This window comes from Lycium barbarum, chromosome 12 (assembly GCF_019175385.1).
Source record: "Lycium barbarum isolate Lr01 chromosome 12, ASM1917538v2, whole genome shotgun sequence".
Lineage (NCBI taxonomy): Eukaryota > Viridiplantae > Streptophyta > Magnoliopsida > Solanales > Solanaceae > Lycium > Lycium barbarum.
Window position 1 is genome coordinate 67,194,216 of NC_083348.1, and position 7,797 is coordinate 67,202,012.

The 7,797-nt window shown below is 37.3% G+C and overlaps 1 non-coding gene across 1 annotated transcript; it reads left to right on the forward strand.

Moving 5' to 3' along the window:
- The first annotated feature begins 640 nt into the window (after positions 1–640).
- Positions 641–746, forward strand: LOC132625351 (small nucleolar RNA R71). The gene has a single exon (XR_009576789.1). It is a non-coding gene; the product is annotated as a small nucleolar RNA R71 (small nucleolar RNA).
- Positions 747–7,797: the final 7,051 nt, after the last annotated feature.

A 7,797-nucleotide genomic window follows, 5' to 3' on the forward strand; every position in this document is an offset into this window, starting at 1 on the left:
GCTAGCTGAATTGTCTCTCCACTGTTGGGAGCTTGATGCTTGCCTTCTTAGTGGAATGTAGGGGTTTGAGCTCTTGTTTCCATAATTGTTATTATTGTAATTCCCTTGATTTGGATTTCCCTGATCATTTCTGCTATAATTGTTCCCTTAAAATTGGTGTTAAGGCTTTTGCCAAAGGTGATGGCCCGGACCTTGATAATTTTGCCTTTGATAGCCCCCTTGCGAGTTGTTGACATAATTAGCATCTTCATAATGTTGATGCTCATCTTGGTACATCCCCTCAGGGACTTGATACATCCCCTGTGGATGAGGTGGTAACTCTTCAACACCATTTACCCCTTGTGCATCTTTTTCTGCCAACTTCTTTGTTAATAGATCCACCGTGGTTTGCAATTGAGCAAAGGCATGATCTCTCTCATGGTTTTCTTTTGCAACAACAGCTAGTGATGGACTACCATAAGAGAGACTCTCACTATCAGTTGAATGCCAAGCTTGATTGTGGGTGGTGAGTTTATCAAGCAAACGGGTGATGTCGATAAATGACTTGTCCATGAAGCATCCTCCTGCGGCAGTATTGACAACAATCTGATTCATTGTATCTAAGCCCTTGTAGAATTTCTCGGTGAGAATAGCATCCGGAAACCCGTGAGTTGGAGATTGAGCTAGATAGTACTTGAGCCGCTCCCATGCTGAATATAATTGTTCCCCCGGGAGCTGTTTGAACTCAAAGATTTTATCTCGAAGTTCAGCCTTTTTGCTCGGTGGGAACCACTTCTTCATAAATGTATTGGCTAGCTCGCTCCAAGTATGAATAGAATTGCTGGGAAGCTTTTCATACCATTCCCTTGCTTGGCCAGCCAAGGTATATTTGAAGACCTGTAACCGAAGTGCATCAGCAGAAACAACACATTGGGATTGTTGAGCACACACGTGAAGGAAGTTCTTCAAATGTCGGAGTGGACAATCCTCCAAAGAATTTCGAAAATAACCTTCAAGTTTCAGCAGCTGATAGATAGAACTATCAATTTTGAAAGTAGCATTTCCAGTCCTAGGAGGGACCACAGCAGAAGCATAATCAGCTTCATTGATGAATTCCGCAAATATATGCTCATCTTCGGCCTCTTCTGGTGCAGGTGGGTTCACTTGGAGTCCACCTTGGTTTCCTTGATATCGATTCTGTCTTCCTGCCATGTTCACCTGGTTCACCACAACAGCAAACAAAGTGTGATGGAATAGAAAAAGTTTTAAAGAAGAGTACACAACAATTAGTAATTTCAAAACCGTATTCCCCGGCGACGGCACCAAAATTTGATACGCTCAAATTACACCTATGAGTGGCGTAAAGTGGTCGTTGTCAAATATAATAACCCAAACAAGGTTGGGGTCGAATCCCACAGGGAATATGAAGAGAAAAGGGTACTAATTGTATGCGATACTAGTCTTTAAAGGCTTTAATCCTATTCCGAATAGTTTGAAATATTTGTTGTGTAATGTAATTGAATACCTTGACTTGAATTGTACTTACTGCGAGAGAGAGAGACTAAGGTTGTGTTCCCCATTTTGATTAGATATTATGCTCCAGGTTTCAATGTGATATACTTCTAATGGTTGTTCTAAGAGTATGCACTTGATCTCTTAAAGACTTCCTAATGTTTCCCAACAGTTAGGCCGTATTTCCTCTTTATGATTTTTCCAAATGTAAAAGAGTTGAAATCGAAGAGCGACCAATAATGCCAATTAGACTTGTTCTTATCCCTAAGTTAGTCTATTAAATGAGGGTTAACGCCCCGAGTCATTGTTATTCAATCTTATCAATACTGACTCTCTTTCCCAAGAAAAGTTAGTATAATGGCTTAGGCTAATGCTTGCAATCATTACCCAACGCTAACGCACAAAGATAGAATAAATACCAACAACCATTATGCATATATCAATAGTAGAAACCCATTCACATAATACCTATCATGGGATCCACAACCTTAGAATTAAACTTAGCTACTCATCATTTTGGTTAACAAAGAAAGCTTAAAAGTTAACATAATATACTTACAATGCTAATACAATATGGAATGAAGGTGAAGTTGGTGCTTTAAATGCTCCAACCACTTCACAAATATTCAAGACTTAAAGTTAATGCTCCCAAAAAAATCAGAATATGAATTAAAACCCTAACTTTAAGTATTTATAGGGCCAAAAATTGCGCCAAATTTCTGGACAAAAATACCCTTTCGCGGCATCGTTACGGACCGTAACACAGGTTACAATCCGTCCTTCGGTTTCGTCCTTTGTTAGCTTGATATAGGTCAACCATTACGGCTTCTTGCGACAAGTTACGGTCCGTATCTTCCAGCGGATCATGGCCTCAGTGTTCAGTGGTCAATGCGTTACGCCATGACGTTACACCCCGTAACCTGAGTTACGAACCGTCCTTATGGGCGTAACATGTGACACTACTTAGGCATTTTACTGGAAATTTCCTTCAGCTTACGGTACACGTTATGGCCTGTAACATGAGTTACAGACCATCCTTTATACCGGCACGTATCTGGATCTTCCTCTCTGGTACAGATCATGTTACGGACCGTAACTCGAGTTACGGACCTTCCTTTTGCTCCAAGTTGTTCGTTTTTCAGCATTTCTTATCATTTCCGTTCCTTAGTCAACCAACCCTACAAAACACCAAAATAACATAAGAAACGATGTAAAAACACTTAAAAACAAGAAACACTTCTAGTGACAAAGGCATAAAATGTACCGAAATTCACGGCACATCAGCTGGTTAGTGAGAAAATTGTAATAAGTAAGAATGATATGTTCATAGGAAAGGGCTACCTCACCGAGGGCCTTTTCAAACTCAATGTAATGGTTGTTGACAGTATTAATAAGAATTCAGCTTCGTCTTACTTATTGGAGTCAAATGATTTATGGCATGTTCGTTTAGGACATGTCAACTACAAAACCTTGCGAAAATTGATTAATTTAGAAGTATTGCCTAAATTCGAGTGTAATAAATCAAAATGTGAAATCTGTGTTGAATCTAAGTTTGTTAAACATCCATATAAGTCTATTGATAGGAGTTCAAATCCTTTAGACTTAATCCACACAGATATATGTGATATGAAATCAATACCATCACGCGGTGGGAAAAAGTATTTTATAACTTTTATTGACGATTGCACTCAATATTGTTATGTGTATTTGCTTAATTGTAAGGATGAAGCAATTGATGCATTTAAGCAATACAAGAACGAAGTGGAAAATCAATTGAATAAAAAGATAAAAATGATTAGAAGTGATAGGGGTGGAGAATACGAATCTCCTTTTGCAGAGATATGTTTATAATATGGAATTATTCATCAAACTATTGCCCCCTATACACCACAATCAAATGGAATTGCGGAAAGGAAAAATCGAACATTAAAGGAAATGATGAATGCTTTATTAATAAGTTCCGGTTTACCGTAGAACTTGTGGGGGGAAGCTATCCTTACAACTAATCGAATACTCAACAGGGTGCCCCACAGCAAAACACAATCTATTCCATATGAACTATGGAAAGGAAGAAAACCCAACTTGAAATAACTCAAAGTATGGGGGTGTTTAGCAAAGGTCCAAGTTTCTTTGCCCAAAAGGGTAAAATTCGGACCAAAAACTGTGGATTGTGTTTTTATTGGCTATGCTACAACCAGTAAAGCTTGTCGGTTTTTGGTTCACAAATCGTACAATCCCAAAATTCATGTTAATACGGTAATTGAATCAGCTAATGCTGAATTCTTTGAAAACATTTATCCGTATAAAACTGAATGTGAGTCGTCAAGTGAAAGATCTAAACGGCTGCGAGAAGAACCAAAGGAAAGTAAACCAAGTGAAGAGGATCCAAGGCGTAGCAAACGTCAAAGGATATCTACTTCCTTTGGACCAGATTTTGTGACATTCATTCTTGAAAATGAGCCTCAAACATTTAAAGCAACAATGTCTTCTTCTGATTCAGCATTTTGGAAAGAGACAGTCAATAGTGAGATTAAATCAATTTTGAACAACCATACATGGGAATTGGTTGATCTTCCTCCTGGAAATAAACCTTTAGGATCAAAATGGATTTTTAAAAAGAAAATGAAAGCTGATGGCACTATTGACAAATATAAGGCAAGACTTGTGGTAAAAGGTTATAGACAAAAAGAAGGCCTTGATTACTTTGACACATATTCGCCGGTAACAAGGATAACATCTATTCGGGTGTTAGTGGCACTGGCAGCCGTAGATGGTCTTGAAATCCATCAAATGGATGTCAAGACAGCTTTCTTAAATAGAGAATTGGAGGAAGAAATTTACATGGAACAACCTGAGGGTTTTGTGGTTCCTGGTAAAGAAAGAAAAGTGTGCAAACTTGTTAAGTCACTTTATGGACTTAAACAAGCACCCAAACAATGGCATGCGAAATTTGACCAAACAATGTTAGCAAATGGATTTAAGATTAATGAGTGTGACAAATGTGTTTACATTAAAAATACTCCAAATCATGAAATCATTGTTTGTTTATATGTTGATGACATATTGATAATGAGTAGAGATATTGCCGATGTAAATGCTACGAAGTGTATGCTCGCTAGCAAATTTGACATGAAAGACTTAGGGGTTGCTGATTTGATCTTAGGAATTAGGATCCATAAAACTCCACAAGGTCTAGCATTATCACAGTCACATTATATTGAAAAGGTACTTAACAAGTTTAAGTATTTAAATTTCAATGTTGCAAAGACTCCAATTGATGTAAGTTTTGCACTTCAAAAGAAGGAAGGTGAAAGTGACTCACAATTGGACTATGTACAAGTTTTGGGAAGTTTGATGTATATTATGAATTGTACACGACCAGATATAGCATGTGTTATTAGCAAGCTGAGTCGATTCACGAGTAATCCCAATCAAACTCATTGGATGGCAATGAAACGAGTCTTGGGGTATTTGAAACACACCCAAAACTATGTTTTGCATTATAATAAATATCCCGCAGTAATTGAGGGATATAGTGATGCAAACTGGATCACCGGATCATCTGAAGTTAAATCCACGAGTGGATATGTTTTCACCGTTGGTGGAGAAGCAGTGTCTTGGAAATCATCAAAACAGACATGCATCGCCCGCTCTATAATGGAATCTGAATTTATAGCTTTAGACAAGGCCGGTGAAGAAGTTGAATGGCTCTAAAATTTCTTGGAAGATATTCCATTTTGGCCCAAATCTTTGGCACCTATATGTATACATTGTGATAGCCAAGCGACAATAGGTAGAGCAGGGAGCATTATGTATAACGGAAAATCGCGTCACATTCGACGGCGACACAATACCGTTAGACAACTACTCTCTAGTGGTGTTATCACTATTGACTACGTAAAGTCAAGAGATAACGTATTGGATCCGCTAACAAAAGGCCTATCTAGAGAGGCTGTTAAAAGATCATCAAGGGGAATGGGGTTAAGGCCTAGGACAAGTCATCATGGCGGTAACTCTACCTAGTAGACTGGAGATCCCAAGAACTAGGTTCAAAGAGATCAAACAAAGTTATGAATGACGGTTCAACATTATCAAATAACTCAACCCATTCTCGTGATGATGACAATGTTCAGAAACAAGGATAAAACCTTAAGGCTTTTTAATGAGTTAATAAAGCATTAAAGTTTTTTTAATGATTATCTAAGTCTGGCAGAACATGACCAGATAGTGTGTCTATAGGACTACACGTTTAGAAATCACCTATGTGAGTGTGAAGTATAAGCCGCTTCAAGGGGAATGATGGTAAAGGCCCATTCTCTATGCATTCATGAAACCAGGCGGTGTTCATGGATGAAACGAACACAACCGTGAGAACCATAGATGGTTGAGGGTTAATTGTGTGACTTATGTTGTCTAGTTATACAATAAAGTTCGACGGTTCAAAGATATCACATCTACCGATTGATCGAGTATATCCGATATAAGTTCACTACGGAAAGTTCAAAGGGAAACCTACTTATCCAGATGCAATTAATCTTCGCTTGTATATCACACACTTGTCCGTGCATTCCTTTATCTTATAGCCATTCCCCATTCATGTGGGGGATTGTTGGGTTTAATTGATAGGTTGAATGGGAAATGGAGGGAAAATAAATGGAGGGAAAAATGAGTTGTTCCCTCTTGCTTTATGAAATAAGCATTTGTCCCTCATAGGTGGTGGAAAGAAAAGTTCTCCTACTTAAAAGTAGATCCTTCGTGTTGCTAAAGGGTCAAGAAGAGGGTCTCTCCTCCCGCCGTCATCGTCGCTCGGCTCGGCTTCGGTTTGGATTTGGATTTGGTCAAATGATCTGATTGATTGATAATCTTTTTGGACCAAATTTTCTTTAATTTTAATTATTTAATTAATTATTATTTAATTAATTAATTAAAGATCCTGACCCGCGACCCGACCCGTTTTCTTTCTTTCCCGGATTAATTTAAAACATTTCCCTCCGTTTTTTCAACGGAATTTTTCTGAAAAGTTGCAAACCTTTTCCCAAACAAGCTATATATTTCTGTTGATCCTCAGAATTTTTACTTATGAAATTTTCTGATATTTATCTTCTTCTTTCTCTGCACTTCTTAAAAACTCTCGTGTGATATACTACCTTCGAGTGATTCGTAGTCACCTGAATTTGCTGTACCGCTATTTTGGTGAGTAAATCGTTCTATCCTGGGAGGAAAGATTCCAAAACCTCGGGTACATTGAGGGGAATAATTTCCTTAAGGACACACTGTAAATTCAGTGGGCTTGATTTGGTTTTCCATATACTGTTCATTATATTTTTCAGTTTCTGTTAATTTCGTTTTCTACTGTTTTGCCAAAACTGGACAGATTCTGTTTTCTGTTTCAGGAATTAGTCTAACATACTGGTTCAAAGTATTCTTTGCAATACAGATTTAATAACAACTTCAACATGTGTTTAATCCCATGCACGAGAGGCATGCTATTATATGTCAATTAACCATGTCATATTTTGCTTAATCTCAACTATAGCTCCCAAATACCTAGTAGCCTATACTTCCCTATAGACCAAATTAAAATGATACAACCACGAATAAGCTCCTTATCCGTAAAAATAGTCAACTTAGGATAAATCAATTCGAACTTGTAATAGTATCTACCTAATCTGTTTTTGACTTAATTAGTTCCTTATTCAATCGTAATTAAGTAATTCCATGCATGTGATGTTATTGCCGAAAATTGGCTACAGAAAGCACTAGATAAAAGTTCTACTATATAATATATAGTACTATCAAATATTGGAAGCAACAACTCCATGAGTCTCTTGGACAAGTTTTTTTAATTTTAAATGGGAAGAGGAAGGCTGCAAAGCGTTATGCGCATTATTTTTCAATGTTTACATACCAGAACACAACTATGGACATCGCTAGCTAACACTACAAAACATTCAATTAATATTCAAATGGATAAGAAACATAAGCTAGTCATCGATCTGATTGAACTTTTTACCCTCAGTTTTCTCCTAATTGAAATAATTAAGGTGCCAACAATTGGTATATTTTCTCATGTGGTTGCATATGTTGGATAGTTATCTGAAGTCTTATTTTCCCAATTCCCAAATTGGAAGAAAAACCTAACTTTTTTTGAAGTCTAAATCTGTCTAATAGCAACTATGAAAAATCTTTACTTCTTTTAGCTCATATTCCTGAAGTTCAACAGTGATACTGACATTCAAATCACCCAAAGCCTATAAATATCCCGCTGCACTACAATTCCTCATCACCTCCATTTGATTAATCATT